The 19179-nt window shown below is 37.0% G+C and overlaps 1 long non-coding RNA gene across 2 annotated transcripts; it reads left to right on the forward strand.

Moving 5' to 3' along the window:
- Positions 1-1334: 1334 nt before the first annotated feature.
- LOC122202095 lies at positions 1335-7098 on the forward strand. 2 transcript variants are annotated; one of them, XR_006194461.1, is made up of 3 exons: positions 1335-1444; positions 3065-3396; positions 6852-7098. It is a non-coding gene; the product is annotated as an uncharacterized LOC122202095 (long non-coding RNA). The 2 variants fall into 2 exon arrangements; XR_006194460.1 differs by having other exon boundaries at positions 6958-7098.
- Positions 7099-19179: the final 12081 nt, after the last annotated feature.

The raw sequence follows: 19179 nt of genomic DNA on the forward strand, positions 1-19179 counted from the left end.
GTCTTAGGATAAAAGTAGCACTAGAATAACAAACATGAAACCTTTCTGAACTCAAAAAAAAGAAAAAAGATAAAAATAGAAGAGTAAGGGAAGGTAGACAGAGCATGTGCATATATAAAATATAAAATAATATGACTGGTTTTAGACTAAAGACATCAGGTATGTCGTCAGTGCAAGTTGGCTTTACTCACCTGATAAAAGGAAGTAACCATGTTGGTACGAGCAGTGAATAGATAGACCAATCTACAACATTCCATACAAATATGTATGTGAACAGCTGGCCTCTCATATCAATAACAGAAGGTGGGGGCGCCTGGGTGGCTCAGTCGGTTGAGCGGCCGACTTCGGCTCAGGTCATGATCTCATGGTCTGTGAGTTCAAGCCCCGCGTCGGGCTCTGTGCTGACAGCTCGGAGCCTGGAGCCTGTTTCGGATTCTGTGTCTCCCTCTCTCTGACCCTCCCCCGTTCATGCTCTGTCTCTCTCTGTCTCAAAAATAAATAAACGTTAAAAAAAATTAAAAAAAAAAAAACCTATAAAAAAAAAATAACAGAAGGTGGATTTTTCAATAAATGGCATGGACAACTGGATAGCCAACAGAGAACAGGTAAATGTGAATCCATATTTTATGCCATAATAAAGAAGCCACCCAAAATAGATTAATAATCTAATTATAAAATGAAGTACAGTCCTTTTCAGCATAACTTTTACTACGGATTTAATTTTGAACAATATTGTTTTACATATTCATAAAACAAAATTAAATTAAAGCAAAGGGAGATATGATCAAATAGAACCACTAACAGAAAAACTTAATTGTATATAAAATTGAAAAGCAAATAAAGAAATAAATTAAATTTTTTTGAAATATTTACTTATTTTGAGACAGAGAGTGGGGGGCACATGAGCAGGGGAGGGGAAGAGAAAGAGAGGGAGAGAGAGAATCCTGAGCAGGCTCCCCACTGTCAGCACAGACCGAGATGTGAGGCTCAATCTCACGAACCAAGAGATCGTGACATGAGCTGAAATCAGGAGTCATATGCTCAACGGACTGAGCCATCCAGTCACCCTAAGAAAAAATTAACTTTTTAACACAATGATCTGTTTACACAACATCAGTTGGATGCATTCTAAATGAAACAGGAACTCTAAAGGAGTCTTGAACTAGATTTAGAATGTGCTATTGTTGGGGCACCTGGATGGCTCAGTCAGTTAACTAAGCCTCCACCTCGGCTCAGGTCACCATCTCACAGTTGATGAGTTCGAGCCCCACCCAGGCTCTGTACTGGAGCCTGCTTCTATTCTGTCACCCTCTCTCTCTGCCCCTCCCCTGCTTGCACTCTCTCTTTTAAAAAAGATTTAAAAAATATGTCATTGCTAATATTGGTTTCATAATTCCCAAACCTACTTTTTTATATATTGAATGTATTCATATAGAAAAAAATGGTAAGTACGCTAATATTTGTGGTAACCATGTGACTATTGTGGGAGAAATATGATATAAATGGGGATGGAGGAGAGAAATAGCCCTTCATTGTTGAATTGTCTGTGACGGTATCAGTACAAAGTTTTTAAAGTACTCTTAGTATTATTTTTCTAGCTCACGTCTATTGAAATGTCCTAGAGGCAATGACATCCCAGGAGAAATTAGCGTACCTAGTGCCTAGATATCAGGCTATAATACAGTTTCTTCATGAAAACAATAAACGTTCTTTAGAGAAATCACCTGTTCCAGATATAGGGAAGAAAACATGAATGGTGTGCCTAAAATATCTCATTATGCTGTAAAATAAGGATTTTCATATTTCTTTACCTTTAATCTAGGAAACTTTGTTTCTAGATACAGGCATTTCAAAAGGGCATAAGAACAAGCTTTATAGGGTTCCCACTGAAAATTATGGGAAATTTTGAGGATCTAAAAGAATAATGACAGCAATAGATTATAATACTTTTAAAAAAGTACATAATTACAATCAAATTAAAAAGAGAAAAGAAAATAGGCTTGTTTTCAGAAGGATACCAAATTATAAATGCAAAATATCCAAGCAATAATTGGTTGAAGCAAGGATCAGGAACAGATACTAAACCATTGAGTAAATTGCGGCTGGGAAGTAGGATGAGGAGTCAGAGTATCACCCTGTAGATTACTTATTACAAACAGAAAATGATACTTTAAAGAAAGTCTGCTGATCCAACTTAACATCACCAATGATGATACAAACTCTCATTGTATGAATCTGATCATGGGGAAACAGACAAACCCAGTTGCCCAACTACTGACCTCAGTTCTGTAATTTATCAATTCTATGAAAGAAAAAAAAAATTCCTAGATTAAAGGTAAACAAATATGAAAACTATATACAATGTATGATCTTTAATTGGATTCTATATCAAATATGCTATAAATCTTTCATTAGGAAAGCGAGCAAATACGAATATGTTACCAGCACTAAATCCTTTGAATGTGATCATTGTACTGTGATTAAATCAGAGAATTTCTTTGCTCTTAAAAAATTCATGCTAAAGTATTTAGGGGTAAAATGTCATTATGTCTCCAACTTCCAAATGATTCATGAGACAAAATATTATTTATCTAGAAAGATTTTTAAAACATGGCATAATGTAAATAATTATGATAAGAGAAGTGTTCATGGATGTTCATTAACTATTCAGTCAACTGCTTATGTTTGAAATTTTCAACATAAGTTGTAGGGGAAAAAGGCATACTTGAATTTTTACCAGGGCTAAAAAGATATCTCAGGACAATGTTTCCAGGCTGCTAAAAATATTAAAACCAACTGGCAACTAGAATAAAATGTATATATAACCAAAATTTTAAAAATAATAGCTGTAAAATTCTTGATTGGTTATGCAGAAAAAAATAAGAGAAGTAATTTTAAAATGACAACCTTTAAATGTAGGGAATTTCATTTTGAGTTTGCTCTTAAGAAATCATAATGTAAAAGAAGACAAGCATAGATGCAGATATCATTATGTATTTTAGAATTAACTGAAAACACTGAAAAAAAACATTTTTTTTTTGTCAAAAAAATATGTCGGGCGAAGAAAAACCTCGTACGATACCAAAAGCAAAGCCCTTCAGATCTGGCTTTCCTGAAATGATGGGATGTGGCAGTGGCACTCCTGGGGACGCTGCTTTCTTCCCTTGCCTGCATCATCACCATGACAACCCGATTACGTGGACTCCTCAGCTAATTGATACTCCATTGGGCTTTAACGTTTTCTTGCATGTTCTCCTCCCAGAACATCACGGACTACTTTTGTTCTCAAATCAACACTGCACTAGAAGGCCTAGACTCTGCTCGAACTCAGGCTAAGCGTCCACTACACTAACAATCTGGCTACGTATCCCGTCTCAATGGCTTATCCATTGAATGGTAGGTCTATCTTTTATCAGTGTTTGAGTAAAGAATACATTGGATACTGGCAGAAAAAATGCTCACAATACCTATAAAATACATTTACCTAATTTTATGGTGCATACACACCCTCCCTGCTTCAATCTTCATTAGAAAACATTACAAAATTCACTATAGGAATGGTATTCCCTCTTCGCCGTTGATCATGTTTTCATACAATGTTTACAAGAACATTTTGTAAATTGCTTCTAATGTTTTAATACCACTTTTTAATGTGGGCTATCCAAAAATATATATTTATTAGTTTTCACTTGTTGAAATATTAGTAACTACTTAAATGTTTTGTTCCTGCCACCTCCTGTAAAGTATTTTTCGTCCTACATCACCTTACTAGGATTTATTAAAATTCCTACTAGGCTATAAAGCCCAGGAGGTCAGCGGCCTTCTCTTTCTTCATCACCATTGAAAGCCTAGTGAGTAACATAATTCAGGGTTGCCAGTTGTGATGGGCCTGGATGATAACCCCTCCAAAAATATCCATGTCCTAATTCCCAGACTTGTGAATATGTTACCTTATATGGAAAAAAAAATTTACAGATCAGATTATGGATTAGGGGGTGGAGAGACAATCCTGGATTATCCCACTGGGCATATGTAACCTCCAGTGTTTTTATAAAGGGGAGGAGAGATCTCTTTATAAAGAGATCTGAAGATGCTCTACTCCTCTCTTTGAAGACAAAGGAAGAAGCCAGGAGGAAGGCAGGTGGCCTCTTGAAGCTGGAAAAGATAGGAAATGGATTCTCCTTTAGAAACTCCAGAAAAAAGTAGCCCTACTAACACCTTAACTGTAGTACAATGAGACCGATTTTAAATTTCTGCCTTCTAAAACTCTAAGATAATATATTTATTTTAAGCTACTGTTTTTGTAGCAGCAATAACTAATGAATCAATCAAAAATCTTTGGATTTTAGGGATGCCTGGGTGGCTCAGTTAGTTGAGCGTCCGTTTTCAGCTCAGGTCATGATCTCGCCGTTTGTGGTTTCGAGCCCCATGTCAGGCTCTGTGCTGGCAGCTTGGAGCCTAGAGCCTGCTTCGGATTCTGTGTGTCTCTCTCTGTCCCTCCCCTGCTCACTCTCTCAAAAATAAATAAACATTTAAAAAAATCTTTGGATTTTATTGTTACAAACTGAAGTTTTCTACATTGAGGTAATTCTTCTTAGACCATATGTAAGTAGGATCAGGATACAAAATGAGACTTTTCTGACAATAAATGCTATGCTTTTTTATTAGATTTGCTAAATTATGACAGTCACTCCCACAAGAAGTTGTAGGAAAACTGTACATGTTTGATACTAAACTATTTTTCTGCATTATTTTATTCATTTTAAGTAAAATAGAGGCCAGCAAATAAATGTATTTTAATATGTTTCAATGATTAATATGCATTTCTGGAGTGAATGTGGTAAGTCAAAATATTACCTATGTAATATACTGGTACCATGTTTCAGTTTACTTGCTAATTCATGCAGAATGTTTTTAGAAAGACATCATTAAAACAATAGTATGAATATTAAAAATTTGTGTGTGTGTTTTTAATGTTTACTTCAGAGAGAGACAGAGGGTGAGCAGGGGAGGGTTAGAGAGAGAGGAAGACACAGAATCTGAAGCAGGCTCCAGGCTCCAAGCTGCCAGCACAGAGCCCGATGCAGGGCTCGAACCCACGAAACACAAGATCATGATCTAAGCTGAAGTCAGACGCTTACCTGACTGAGGCACCCAGGAGCCCCCCAAATTTTTGTGTGTTCAATGTTATATTTAAATCATTTAGTGTTTTGGCATCCATATCCTAAAAAGCCAAAGTTTTTTTGAAGTTTATGTATTTATTTTGAGAGAGAGAATGAGCACAAACTGGGGGAGAGCAGAGCAGAGAGAGAGAGAGAGAGAGAGAGAGAGAGAGAATCCCAAGCAGGCTCCACGCTGACAGCAAAGAAGCCAACAAGGGGCTGGAACCCACTAACCATGAGATCATGACCTGAACCGAAATCAAGAGTCAGACACTTAACTGACTGAGCCACCCAGGCACCCTACTAAATGCAAAGATATTTAAAATCAGGTTTACTGAAGTATAATTTATATACAACAAATTACACCTTTTAAAAGTGTGCTGTTTGCTGAGTTCTGGCCAATGGACACTGCTGTGGATTTATCACCACAATGAAAATACAGAATATTTACACCTCCCCCAAAAGGTTCCCTTTTGTTGTTTTGCAATGAAAACTGCCCCACCCACAATCCCTAGCAACACTGTTGTATTTACCGTCACCCAAGTTTTGATTTTCATAGAATTTTATATAAATTGTATTATACACTATGTAGTCTCTTATGTCTGGCTGCTTTCACTTAGCAAAACACTTGTGAGATTCGTTGATGCTGTGTTTCAGGAGCTCTTTCTTTTTATGTCCCGGTAGAATTCGATGGTATGGATATACAAGATTGTTCATCCATTCACTAGTCACAGGACACTTGGGTACTCTGTAATTTGGGGCCACGATAAATAAAACTGCTATGAACATTCACATACCTCTCTTTGTGTGAACCTATGTTTTCATTTCTCTTGGATAAATACCTTAGAGTGGAATTTCTAGATCATATGGTAAGTATATGCTTAAATTTCTAAGAAACTTTCAAACTGCTTTCCAAATTGAAACATTTGGCATTTCTATCTATAATATATAAAAGTTACAGTTTCTCCCTATCTTGTCATCACTTGCAATTGTCAGCCATTTAATTTTAGCCATTCTTGTGTGTCTCCATTTACTTAATGAAAAAGATGCCTGAATTAAAACAAAAAAAAAAAAAAAAAAGTTTTGAAATCTAATCTCCCTATACCTTTCTGAGTATATTATCATGGCTCTCAAATTCTTGATTTCCTAAATAAACCTCTGGACGATCTTTAGATGGACTTCATTTAGTTGTATCTGCAGTCAATGATGCTACCAATTTCCTGGTCTTTTTTATGTTAGGAGTTTTGGAATTGTGTTTTGAAAAAGCATTGTATTTCAATGGAAAACTAGACATTGTGTAGAAGACACCCCCAGGCTATCTGATTCCAGTTTTATATCACTGAGATATTTTATAACTCAGTAAGTCGTGGCTAATTTATAGATCTGCAAATTCTATCCTAAGTTCAGTTGACTTCCCTCTTCACTGTAGGAAAAAACTTTTGCTTCCATTTCAACACTCATTTCAATATTCCTGACGTAGAATTTTTGAACTGGTTAGAACATCTATCTGGTCATTTTCTCAATAAATGAATAGAATAAAATCTTACACAAGTGTTCATTTTTATATCTGTATGAGGCTTATAATTTTACCTTTTTTATTTTTGAAAGCTGTCTTTGATAGCGTCTTAGATATTTGAATGTTAAGATGTGGAAACTCTTTAGTCTATAATGTTTCTTTTGTTTTATCAGGCAATCAACTGGGTTGTCGACAAAATGAACATTGTTTTTTGGGGAGCAGTTCTAATCTCCGTTCAGATCTCTTGTCTCTGAGTTTCTCTCCATCTGCTCCTCTCAGGCATGCTTTGGGGATCAGCCAAAGATGTGGTCAGACAGAAGTCTGAGACCCCTTCTCTGCAGAGGCTTTCCACGGCAAATACAAGATGTTATCGTAAGTATCTTGCCCTATTGTCAACGTGGCTGAGTTACTGACTCCTAAACGTGCTTCTTGAGGCCAGAAAGACTGTGCTCTTTCAACCACCTCACTCCCCAGCTGCATGGGAGCCCACTGCTCCTGGGGTAGAAACAAAGGAGAATTAATACCATTCAGCTCCCCTCCAAATCAATACTCTACATTTGCCTGCTCTTCATTCCCCAGTGCTCTTAGGCAGCTGCTTATTCTATCACATCCAGATTGTATCATTGCTCTCCGTGGTACCAGCGGTCCACTTGGACCTGACCCAGTCACTATGGGAAGTGCAATTCTGAATATACTAAGGTTTTGGACAAACATGGATTTGTTACACAAATGGACACTGTTTAATAATGTATCGACACATTGGATTCTAACAAGCTTCATAATATTGGACACATGCAAATATGATTGGAACACATACATTTAATAAGTGATGTATTTCCCCATGTTGTAGATATTGTCTAGCATTTGGATAAGAGTGTAATCTCTGTAATACATAAAAGTAGATATTGTCTTTATTTCTTGGACTTGACAGTAGTATATAGTGTCTTAGGAAATGAAATAGACAAAAATGTGAACTTTCTTTTTTTCTTTTTTTAATGCTTTAAAAAATTACTTTGAGAGATTGAGAGAGTGTGCATGAGCAGGGGAGGGGCAGAGAGAGAGAGGGAGAGAGAGAATCCCGAGTAGGGATTCCACGCTCAGCACAGAGCCCAACATGGGGCTTGATCCCACAAACTGCAAGATCGTGACCTTAGCTGAAATCAAGAGTCAGATGCCTAACAGACGGAGCCAGCCTGGTGCCCCTGAACTTTCTTTTTTTAAGCTGCACTCTATTGTGTGTTATTAAAGAAGTAGGAGAGACAGAGTAAATTTATCATGATGAACACTGAGTAATCTATGGAAGTGTTGAATCACTACAGTGTACACGTGAAACTAACATAACAGCATATATTAAGTATACAGGGGGCGTCTGGGTGGCTCAGTTAAGCATCTGACTTCAGCTCAGGTCATGATCTCTCGGTCTGTGAGATCGAGCCCCGTGTCAGGCTCTGTGCTGACAGCTCGGAGCCTGGAGCCTGCTTCAGATTCTGTGTCTCCCCCTCTCTCTCTGCCCCTCCCCTGCTCGTGCTCTGTCTTGCTCTATCTCTCAAAAATAAATAAATGTTTAAAAACATTTTTTTAAAGTATACTGGAATTAAAATTAAAATTTTAATAAAGAAAAAGAAAGAGAGAGAGCATAAAGGAAGGAAGGAAAGGAGGAAGGTAAGGAAGGCAGGAGAGAAGGAGGAGAAGAAAGAAAATTAACCAGTGATAACAGTGATTGAGAATAGTTTCCAGTGAAAGCCACAATATAAAAGTAGAATTGAATTTTCATGAGCTGCTCATCCTTCTTCACATGCCTGTTACTACCCCTTCCAAAGTGCTCATCTTTACCTGTGAGCACATCTTACATTACCCTTTACTGTTATGGCTTTGCATTTGTCCCCTCCGTTGGGCTGTTGCTCTAGTAAGCCTCAAACTCCTCATTTCCATGATGTAACAAAACAGTCTGTTGCTATGGCAACGATCAGCATCTTGCAGCATGAGCCACTGTGATTACAGGTCTCTAGTGCTAGACTCTTTTTCTTTCAATCAATTTGTAGAGATCGCTTTTGTTCTTCCACACACTCCAAATTCAGCTCTTAATGTGCTTTGATTAATGTTTCAAAGTTTAACCAGTGTGGTGATGTATTAAGTGGAAGAGCCTTACCTGCATTTTCCTATAACTGCATTGTTCAGCCTATATGAATTTGCATCAGAGTAAGCTAGGCATGTCTGACATTTAAAAAGTACACAAATCCACCTTGAAATAGAAAATACGTGTATTTTAGAATTTGTTTACATGAGATCTAGATAGTGGGACTCAGATCTTTCATATATAGATTTAAGTTAATTATTTCAATGTCTTGATTATTAAATATGGATTATGACTATAAATTATCGTATGCTAGAAGACAGGGAGACTGTTTCTACCACATAGAGTTAGCATCCTAAGCATGACATTACCAAAGTATTACCTTGTGTTTATCAGATAAATTTTAGCCAATATCTAGCTTTAAATGTGTATATAAAGTTAAAGGCATAAATTCTGCCTAAACTGTACTTTCATTGCTAAGTATGTCCCTAAATAAAAGGCCCTTTCTCTTAGGTTTATACATATGTGTGTGTGTGTGTGTGTGTGTGTGTGTGTGTGTGTGTGTGTGTGTTACTGTAAAGATCCATGTGCATTGATTTCATTCCAGTTACACCATAACTTAAAATCCAAATAACCATGAATTATTTCATAAAAATAATGAAAATGCACGGCAAATGATATAGAAGGTAAATTATATAACATACTATGAATTTTCTAATTAGTCAAATTTTATTTTTTAATTTCATATAATATTTAAATCAGTATTTTTGCAACAAGGCAAATAACCTATGAAATGCAAATCTGTTAAACCATATACACAAGCGGCCTTGCTTCCCAAATTTGAAGAATAAATTAATAGCCACTGTTATGAAATATCACTCAAGTGCCCATAAATGTCCTACGTCTGATTCAATCTTAGATCCAATTAAATATCTCCTGGTAATTTAAGCTGCCATCAAAGGCCACACTTTATTATGCTGAATCAAATTTTTTCCTTCCCCAGAAGAACAAAGATATTCAAGCATAAATGCTATTTAAAACTCACTAGATAAGAAAAATTTTTATGGACTATCGCCTAGTGTTACAGAACTATATTTCCGTTTATAATTAATAACATATAAACATATAATTTGTATAGTTTTAAAAATCATGGGTATTACACATTATACTAATTTATCAACTCTTAAATGTATTCCTTATCAAATAAATCTAAAGGACTAAACTCTATTCAGAAAGGAAGACGATAAATTTGAGAGTGAAAATGTATTCACATAGGACACTATGCTACAAGTTAACACAATGTTGCAGTAAAAGAGTATTGGTTATCACAACTTTATGTGTTCACATTAAAACATATATATCTGGCATGATTATCTCGTCCTTTCCATGCCTGTTCTTAAACCTTAGTGATACCTAGTCGTATATCCTATATACCCAGTGCAATTCACTCTTTCAAGTTGCCCTGTTTCCAAAACTCACTCTATGAAAAGAATTCGTCAAACTCATTTCATTCTGAAAGTGAACTATTAATAATCTTAATCGTTATCATTATATTTCTCTAGGAAAAGCCTGTCTTACTTGACTGTAGAGCGTTTCTGACTGAGTCTGCCCACATCTGAGCCAGCAGGTAGGGTAGGTCAGGTCAATTTCACAGCAGCCATGTTTACACCTTTGGCTAATACTCTCTGCTTCTGGTAAGGCACATGCCAAAATTAGCATTCTGTGTGGCAGGAGTATAATAATAATTATTGTGTACAATGACGTTATATTAAAAGATCTTATAGGACCTGAATCAATCAGACAAAGACGACATGATGTTTCTTATGGTTCTGGCAAGTTTACTGCTGGCCCCTAGGAAAATGTATTTCAGAGCAAGGCAGCATATATTTTGATGCCAAAACCACTGACAACAATTTTGAGTAAAGCAAGAGTTTTAAAGAATAGAGATAAAACCTAAGGGAACACATATAACTTCAGTTGGAATTTTAAGATGAGGTAGTTTTAGATTAATACAAATGCATTCATGTGGAGAATCAAAGCACAGGCCTCACAAAGCACAAAGCACAGTTATACCTGGCACAAGGTATAACTTGTGGTTAAGGACAGTGGGTTAAGTAAGTCAACTAACTCTAAGTGCCAACCTTATATAAATATAATTTAAAATAACTATTTTGGAGGCACCTGGGGGGCTCAGTCAGTTGAGCCTCTGACTCTTGATTTCAGCTCAGGTCATGATCTCACAGTTCGTGAGATCAAACCCCGCTTTGGGCTCTGCACTGATGGTGAAGGGCCTGCTTGGGATTCTCTCTCTCCCTCCCTCCCTGTCCCTCCCAGCATGTGCGTGCACTCTCTCTCTCCCTCAAAATAAATAAATAAGCATAAACGTTTTCAAAAAAAATTAAAAATTAAGAAAAATAAAATACCTCTTTTGTTTAGTGACCTTTCTTTTGAGTAGCAGAACTAATCTGTAAATTAGAAAACACTTTTACAGGAATTAGCTAAACATTTTTAGTAACATCATTCACAAGAACAGATATTATAGTTTAATATGCATTGCCAATTTAAATAAAAATTGCATCTTATCTATAGAATACATCTATTTTTCAAACTTGAAATTTTTAAGCAAAATTTCTAAACTACATGCTTAGCTGTCTTACAACTGGTTTTTACCTGTTTCCTAAATGACTGACTTTATGTAAATACTAAATGTTATAACACACTTTTTAGAAACATACAAGCCGATAAATTCTAGTCGCCTTAAATTTCTTTTAAGTTGCATGTAAAAGATTAAAGTTTTCCCATGGTTGTCTTCTAATCATTATCATTTTTTCTAGTTATTATTTTTAAAACAACTGACTAAAGACAGGTTTAAATAGTATGAGTTGATTTCACTTTGTTTTTTATTACCTTGAGTGAAATTAATCATTTCTATTTTTAATATATCTAAGCCAAAACTTTATACCATTGATCTGTACCAACAATTATTATCACAGTCCTACTGTCTAGACTCTTAAAACTGGGTATGTAAAACACTGTAGTGAGGAAAGAAAATATTAGAATATCTGTTTATGATTATCTCATCCTCTAGAAATTTCTCATCCTGTATTTTATATAGATGTGTGAAATGTGTGTTATTTAAGTCACATATGACTGTAAAAGTACACGTAAAGAAGGTATAAATAGATAAGTTATACTTCTTACTAAAGGGTAAAAAAAAAAAAAAAAGAAAAACTGTAATGGCTAGAAGGGTACTTTCAAAGAGTCCAAAGACTTCATGCAGGAGAGTATCCTAAGGCAGAATTAAGAATGGAAATACTGGCCCTATATTGTATCATGTTAGCTTTTCAATGTTTAGCAGTATTTTTCATGTAATAGATTTAACACCGGATACAACAACAAACTAGGAAAACTTCACATGTAAATCACCTATTTACCTTTAAAAGGGACCCTAAAAACAGAATAAATGAACCTTAAGAGTATAAACTGGAGAACATAGTACATTACTTAAATTCAGGTTATGTCAAATTAAGGAAACAAGCAAAAACATGGATTATAATGTTAGAAGGACAGTTCACAAGATGAAATGTTTCTTTGGAAGTGCTTCCCAAAGCTAACATCACTTGGTTGGCAGAACTTATTATTTAAGAGGAAATTCCAGGGGTGCCTGGGTGGCTCAGTCAGTTAAGTGTCAGACTTCGCCTCAGGTCATGATCTCACGGTTCCTGAGTTCAAGCCCTGCATTGGGCTCTGTGCTGACAGCTCAGAGCCTGGAGCCTGCTTCAGATTCTGTGTCTCCCTCTCTCTCTGCCCCTTCCCCTCCTCTCAAAAATAAATAAACATTAGAAAAACTAAAAGAGGAAATCCCATATGTAAGAAAATCTGTGATCTGTATACTATGTAATCTAATAACGTCTAAAACAAGACTGCTACCTGCTTCCAGAAAGGACTAATTCATCTAATCAAGATTTGTTACTGTTTTTAATGAGCTTATATTCACTACATTAATACCAAATAACATGCCGACCAAGGAAAGTTATCTACTGGGTTCAAAGAGTTTTCAATTCTCTTCATTCAACTTGAGCTGATTTGTCCCTTAAACGATGAAACTTAATTTGATCTCCATAAAGCAGTTTTTTTCCTTTGAGAGTCAAAGGTGCCTCTTTGAAAGCTCATGTTACTGAATGTGTCATCTTAGGGATGTTACACGGCATCCTACTTCACCTCACATTCCGAGGAGATCCCCAACTTAGCGCACTCATGGAACTTGGAGGCTGGACAGCTGTCGTCTTAGTTTCTTTGATCAAAATTTACGAATCCCAACATCTATAAATCTGGGCATAAATTTGAAAATCCCTTACATTTTTTTCCTCAGGAACACTAAGGGTGTTGTCACAAAGGAACTTATGGGTAAATTTTACATCTCAGAGTGTTTGAGATATGATTACCAGCATCACAGTTCTCTATATTTCATGGAGTTCAAATGCAACATTATTCAAATAACTTATAAGGTCAAATGGAATGGCATATTTGATTCAGTGTACATTTATTTCGTGTAAATTTTAGTAACATGAAAAAATGCATGATTTTTGCAGTATTTATGCTTTAAACTTTTATCTTGAATGGTGAAGACCTGCGCATAGTATGTACAAAAGTGTGACAGGTAGACTCTAAGATAGTCCCCAAAGGTCTTCATGTCTTGGCATTCATGCACAACTTGTATATTCCCCTCCCCTTGACTATAGGCAGAACCTGTAACTTTCTCCTAACAGAATATAGCAAAGGTACAAGACTTTGCTTCCATGATTACGATACATAGGATTGTAACTTCTGTAATGCTAGCCTAGTCTCTCCCTTGCTGCCTTAGACATAGGAGGTTGTTGTGTTGGGAAGTCCAATTTGTCAACAGGCCACCAACCATGTAGGAACTGTGGCCCTCAACCTAACAGCCCAAAAAGAAATGAAATCCACCAACACCATGGGACCTGGGAAATAGATTCTGCCTCAGTTAAGTCTTCAAATTATATTCCCAACCCTCATTCACACCATGAATGCCACCTCACAAGACACCCAAAACAGTGGGTGAAGCTAAGCCATGCCTGCGCTTTGAAACCATAAATTTTTAAGTAGTTTTAAGTCACTATGTTCGCAGTGATTTGTTATCCACAATAGATAACTAATACAAAGAAAGCTCATTTTATTCTAATTACTAAACCATATTTATGTCACTTCAGTGGCTGAAGGATTAAGAGAGACTCAATGCAAAATTTCGTAGAAAAGAAATGCTTACCAAACAAACATCAAAGTCAGCACTCTCTCGGGGTCATAGAAAGCTTGCTGCTCACCAAGCCATCCAATGTTTTCTTAAGAAACCACTGTTTAATGGGAAGTGAATTCTTAATATGGATTAGGGCCAGGCAAAGGAATTTTGTGGGTATAATCAATTCTGTATTGCTCAATGACACAAATGAAAGCAAAGGGTCGACTACTACATCCTCCCTATTCCATCCTCTTTCCAAAAACTATGTGGCTATGACTGTACTAATTACTTCATCCATATTTCTATTAGCTACTTAAATGATAGACTTTGAGGGTTAAGCTTATAGTTGCCTTTGGAAACTATGTTTAGGTATATAAATGGGTACAATGACTATGCATTCACTCTTAAGAAAATTTTTACATGGTGAGCCCAGTAGATTTCCTGTGGGATGCCTGTGTTACTTCCCTTTCATTAGCGCTAACTGTGATATATTCTCATAATGAAAATTAATACAACTGTTTTTTCTACCTTTAAGAAAATCTTTATTAAATAGAGTTGTTAAAGGTTTGACAGAATTAATATCATACTGGTTCTTTTTCATCATAGGTAAATTTCAAGAAATTCCATTTTATTTGGAAATAGAAATACCTAAAGATAAGTTGTTCCCTTTATCAAAAGAAAAATCATTATCAACTGTTTGAACTTGGTAAAAAATAGAAAAAGGAAAGCAAAAAAAATTTCTACTTTGCTGATTCTAGCAAGTAGCATGTCAAAAAATGGATCTCAAAGAAAAAAAAGAAATTTTTTTTATTGTTGTTTACAATAAAAGCCAAAAGTGAAGTAGGCAAGTGAAGACGTTCTTATAAGGAATAAATATGCATCTGATAGCTCAAAAAGGTGAAAATGAAAATGCAATCAGTTCTCTAATGAATTAATAGGTACAGCTGGGACTCTCATGTTACTTTATATGAAATAGCTAATGAGCAGAAGAGAAGTTGCCAAGAACAGGGCAGTCAGCACATTCCAGAAACTCACTTGCCTTTTAAAAGGCATTATAAATAGCACATGGCTGTTCCTACAAAATCAACACATTTTCCTTTTCTTTCTACATTTACAAGAAATTAATTTTTTTTCTATCTAGAGAAATAATGGTAACAGAAAAGTTTAAACACATATTGCACGTTTTTACCTTTCTTGTTTTTTAATATTCAGTTTTGAGAGAGCACAAGCGGGAGAGGGGCAGAGAAGGGGGGACAGAGGATCTGGAGCCAGCTTTGTGCTGCCGTGCTGGCAGCAGGGAGCCCAATGTGGGGGCTCGAGTTCAGGAACTGCAAGATCGTGAAATGAACCAAAGTCAGACGCTCAACCAACTGAGCCGCCCAGGTGCCCCGTGTTTTTACTTTTATTAATTTGCATTGCTCTTTAAGATGAAATTTTAAGCTGGTTTCTCTCAGAGGATTCTTTTTGTCCATCCAAGGAGAATGACACCTCTAAGAACCACTTCATGAACACACATGAGAGTCACACTCAGATGTTGGCAGGGCCCAATACATAATGTAAGAGACCAGAGTTCATTATCTGACACACAGGGAGTGGGTTCCCCCATCAAAAGAGTAATTCTTCAGGGCACCTGGGTGGCTCAGTTGGTAAAGCCTCCAACCCTTAGTTTCGGTTCAGTTCATGATGTCACAGCTGCGTGAGTTTGAGTCCCACGTCATGCTCTGTGTTGACAGTGCAGACTGCTTGAGAGTCCCCCTCTCCCTCTCTCTCTCCGCCTCCCCCATTCACACTGTGTCTCAAAGTAAATAAATAAACTTTAAAAAAAGTAAAAGAAAGAGTAAAACTCTTCTTGGCTGTAGTTGTTTGCAGATATATGGAAATAAAGACATGATATTGCTTGATTGTTGAGTTTTCAAAGTGGTATCCAACTGTTTACTTGGAATCTTCCAACTTTTAAAGGTTGACCCTAAAGGCAAACAATTTCAAGTATTAGGCAGCCTTAGTAAAATGTGTGTAGTTGCAGACGACTTGAATTAGTTGTAAGGCTATTACTGTAATACTTCCCCAATGGCACATCCTGAGCTAATCCCTGGTTCCTTAGCTGAGAGATCCATGACCTTAACCAGAACAAACACTTCCTGCTGTGAATTTGAAATATAATAAAGAATACTCAGATACTCATTTGTGTGTGTGTTGGGGAGAGGGGGGGTGGGTGATAGATCATCTTATAAGGCAGCAACAAAAATAATAAGGTCCAATACTCTAGAGGAGCCTTGATTTCTAATCCTCTTTAAATATTTTAGGTGACCCCAGCAGTTCTTCTGATAAATATATTTTCATTATTTTCCCCCTTGGATAGCCAGAGTTGAGTTCGTGGCTTGACTGGGAAAACAAAGCAAAACACAATAAACCAACAAGAAAACCTTAAGATGGGAATCAATCTTTTCATTTTCATTCAATTCCTTGCCTCTACTCAAATGGTTTTCAACTGGACTTCTAGTGGTGTTTAGACTGGTGGATCAGTATTTTTGGTTGCCAGTGTAATTAGGGGAAACAGATACCATTGATATTCAGTGTGTTAGGGGGTGGAGTTCACAGAAACCCCAGGAATGATAAATATCCTGCAAGGAGAGGCACAGTCCTATACACAAAGATATGTGTCATTCCAACACCAAAAGAATACTGCTTCAAATACCAAAAGAAATACTGCTTCAATTCCTTCTAAAAGATTCCAGGATGATGCCATGATACACCTAAAGTCAATCATCTGTTATTTCAATCCAAGATGTCAACTTGAAACTTTTAATTTGTCTTCACAAACTTGTTTTTTGTTCTTGAGTGTTTACAATATGCAAGAAGGTATATTAAGTGGCTGGAATACTTTTTTTAAAGTAAGGAAAAAGAAAACACAGATAATCTTACACCCAGAGTTTACACTTTCTCACTTATTTGTCTGCCAGCTCATACAGAATAAAATCCTCTATATCACCTCTTCCTCTCTGATGTCATCCCTAGACAGAACCATGGAACTTTCTTCACTGTTCACTACCATTTATTTCTGAAATCCCCACTAAAAGAAAAATCAAAATTTCCTCGCAAATGAATTCCACCTGTTATTTAAGTAGGTGGTGAATAATTTTTACTGCTACAACAGCACAAGTCCATTAAAGAAAGTATTTAATACACGCATTTATAGAAATTAGTATATTTGGTTCAGAGCTTGTTGGAAGCTTTGAAGATTGCGCGAAGCTTGCGAGACGTGTATTGTGGATGTACGTTGCATTGTTGGAACTTATAAGGTAAGTAAAGCAAGAATCATTCACTCTTCTTTCTTAATCAAAATTAAGCCACTGTCTTCAAATCTACCAATTTCTTACAAGTCTGTAGCAGGCCTTGTGAACATATGTTTCTTGAACACCTGCCATACACCTGAAAACACCTTTGCATTGCAGGAGCTATCGGCCATCAATAGAATCATAGTGCTGGGATAGTCCCAAACGTGCTGGTGATGGAATATTTTTTTTAATTTTTTTATTTTTTTAATGTTTTATTCATTTTTTTGAGAGAGAGAGAATGAGAGAGACAGAGTGTGAGAGGGGGAGGGGCAGAAAGAGAAGGAGACACAGAATCCCAAGCAGGCTCTAGGGTCCTAGCTCTCAGCACAGAGCCCAACATGGGGCTCGAACTCACCAACCGCAAGATCATGACCTGAGCCGCAGACAGATGCTTAACCGACTGAGCCACCCAGGTGCCCATATTTTTAATATGGTTGTAGGAGGTGGGGAGAATATTTTAGGAAAGCAAAGCTTGATGTTATCAAATATTTTGCAATTCTTCTGTCCTTCTTTATTACCATTGTATTGTGAATACTTGTTTATTTACACAATTGCAACTTTCTTAGATTGTGGGCTGCCCAGAACAATCAGTTTATAAGCCCACATCCAGGCAAGTTGCCTAGCACATAGTAGGTACTTAATAAATATTTATGAATGAATATATGAAAAATATTTCCAAATTATTGTTTTAATCAGTTTGCCTTATAATTCACTGATTTCCCAAGGTTTTTAATGTTTATTTATTTCTGAGACAGAGAGAGACAGAGCACGAGTGGGGGAGGGGCAGAGAGAGAGGGAGCCACAGAATTTGAAGCAGGTTCCAGGTTCTGAGCTGTCAGCACAGAGCCCGATGTGGGGTTCAAACTCATGAAACGTGAGATTATGACCTGAGCCAAAGTCGGGCGCTCAAACAACTGAGCCACCCAGGCACCCCTGATTTCCCAAGATTTTTTTAATGCATCTGGAGCACTGGGTTGATGACTATGCCTAGTAATCATATCTTTCACAAAGAAGAGAGGAGAAAAAAGGGAGAAAAGAGAAGGGGAGGGGAGAGGGGAGGGGAGGAGAAAAGAGAAGGGGAGGGGAGAGGGGAGGGGAGGGGGGAAGGGAGAGGGAAAGGGAGAGGGAAAGGGAGAGGGGAGGGAAGAGGGGAGGGAAGAGGGGAGGGGACAGGGGAGGGGAGGGGAGAGGAGAGGAGAGGAGAGGAGAGGAGAGGAGAGGAGAGGAGAGGAGAGGGGAGGAGAGGAGAGGAGAAAGAAATGAAGGCAAGGCAGAAGAAGAGAAAGAAAAGAGGAAAAACTTGACTTCCCATTCTTTATTTAGTTAATTGATTAATTGGAGTGGTCCTCTAAGATGGTGCCTGGGGCTCTAATGCCAGCTCATTCCTTCGCTTGGCAAAATTAATAGCCAGAACTAGGTTGTGGTGAATGTGTGGAGGGAAATTCATTTTTAAAGACAAGATGATTTGCTGCTGAACCTGATGTGAAATTCTAAAAAACAAAAACAAAAACAAAACAAAACAAAAATCTAAAATCTCTTATTGGAAACCTGAGTTAAGCCCAATATTCTGTGAACACAGTTTACATGAAATTCCTACTCTTTTTTTTTTAAATTTTTTTAGTATATGTGCTGCCGAAGCAAGCGCTCTTTTTTTTAATTTTTTTAATGTTTATTTATTTTTGAGAGAGAGAGAGAAACAGACAGAGTGCAAGCAGGGGAGGGGGAGAGAGAGAGGGAGACACAGAATCTGAAGCAGGCTCCAGGCTCTGAGCTGTCAGCACAGAGCCCGATGCAGGGCTTGACCCCAGGAACCGTGAGATCATGACCTGAGCCGA

The sequence above is a fragment of the Panthera leo genome, chromosome A1 (genome assembly GCF_018350215.1).
Source record: "Panthera leo isolate Ple1 chromosome A1, P.leo_Ple1_pat1.1, whole genome shotgun sequence".
Taxonomy (NCBI): Eukaryota; Metazoa; Chordata; class Mammalia; order Carnivora; family Felidae; genus Panthera; species Panthera leo.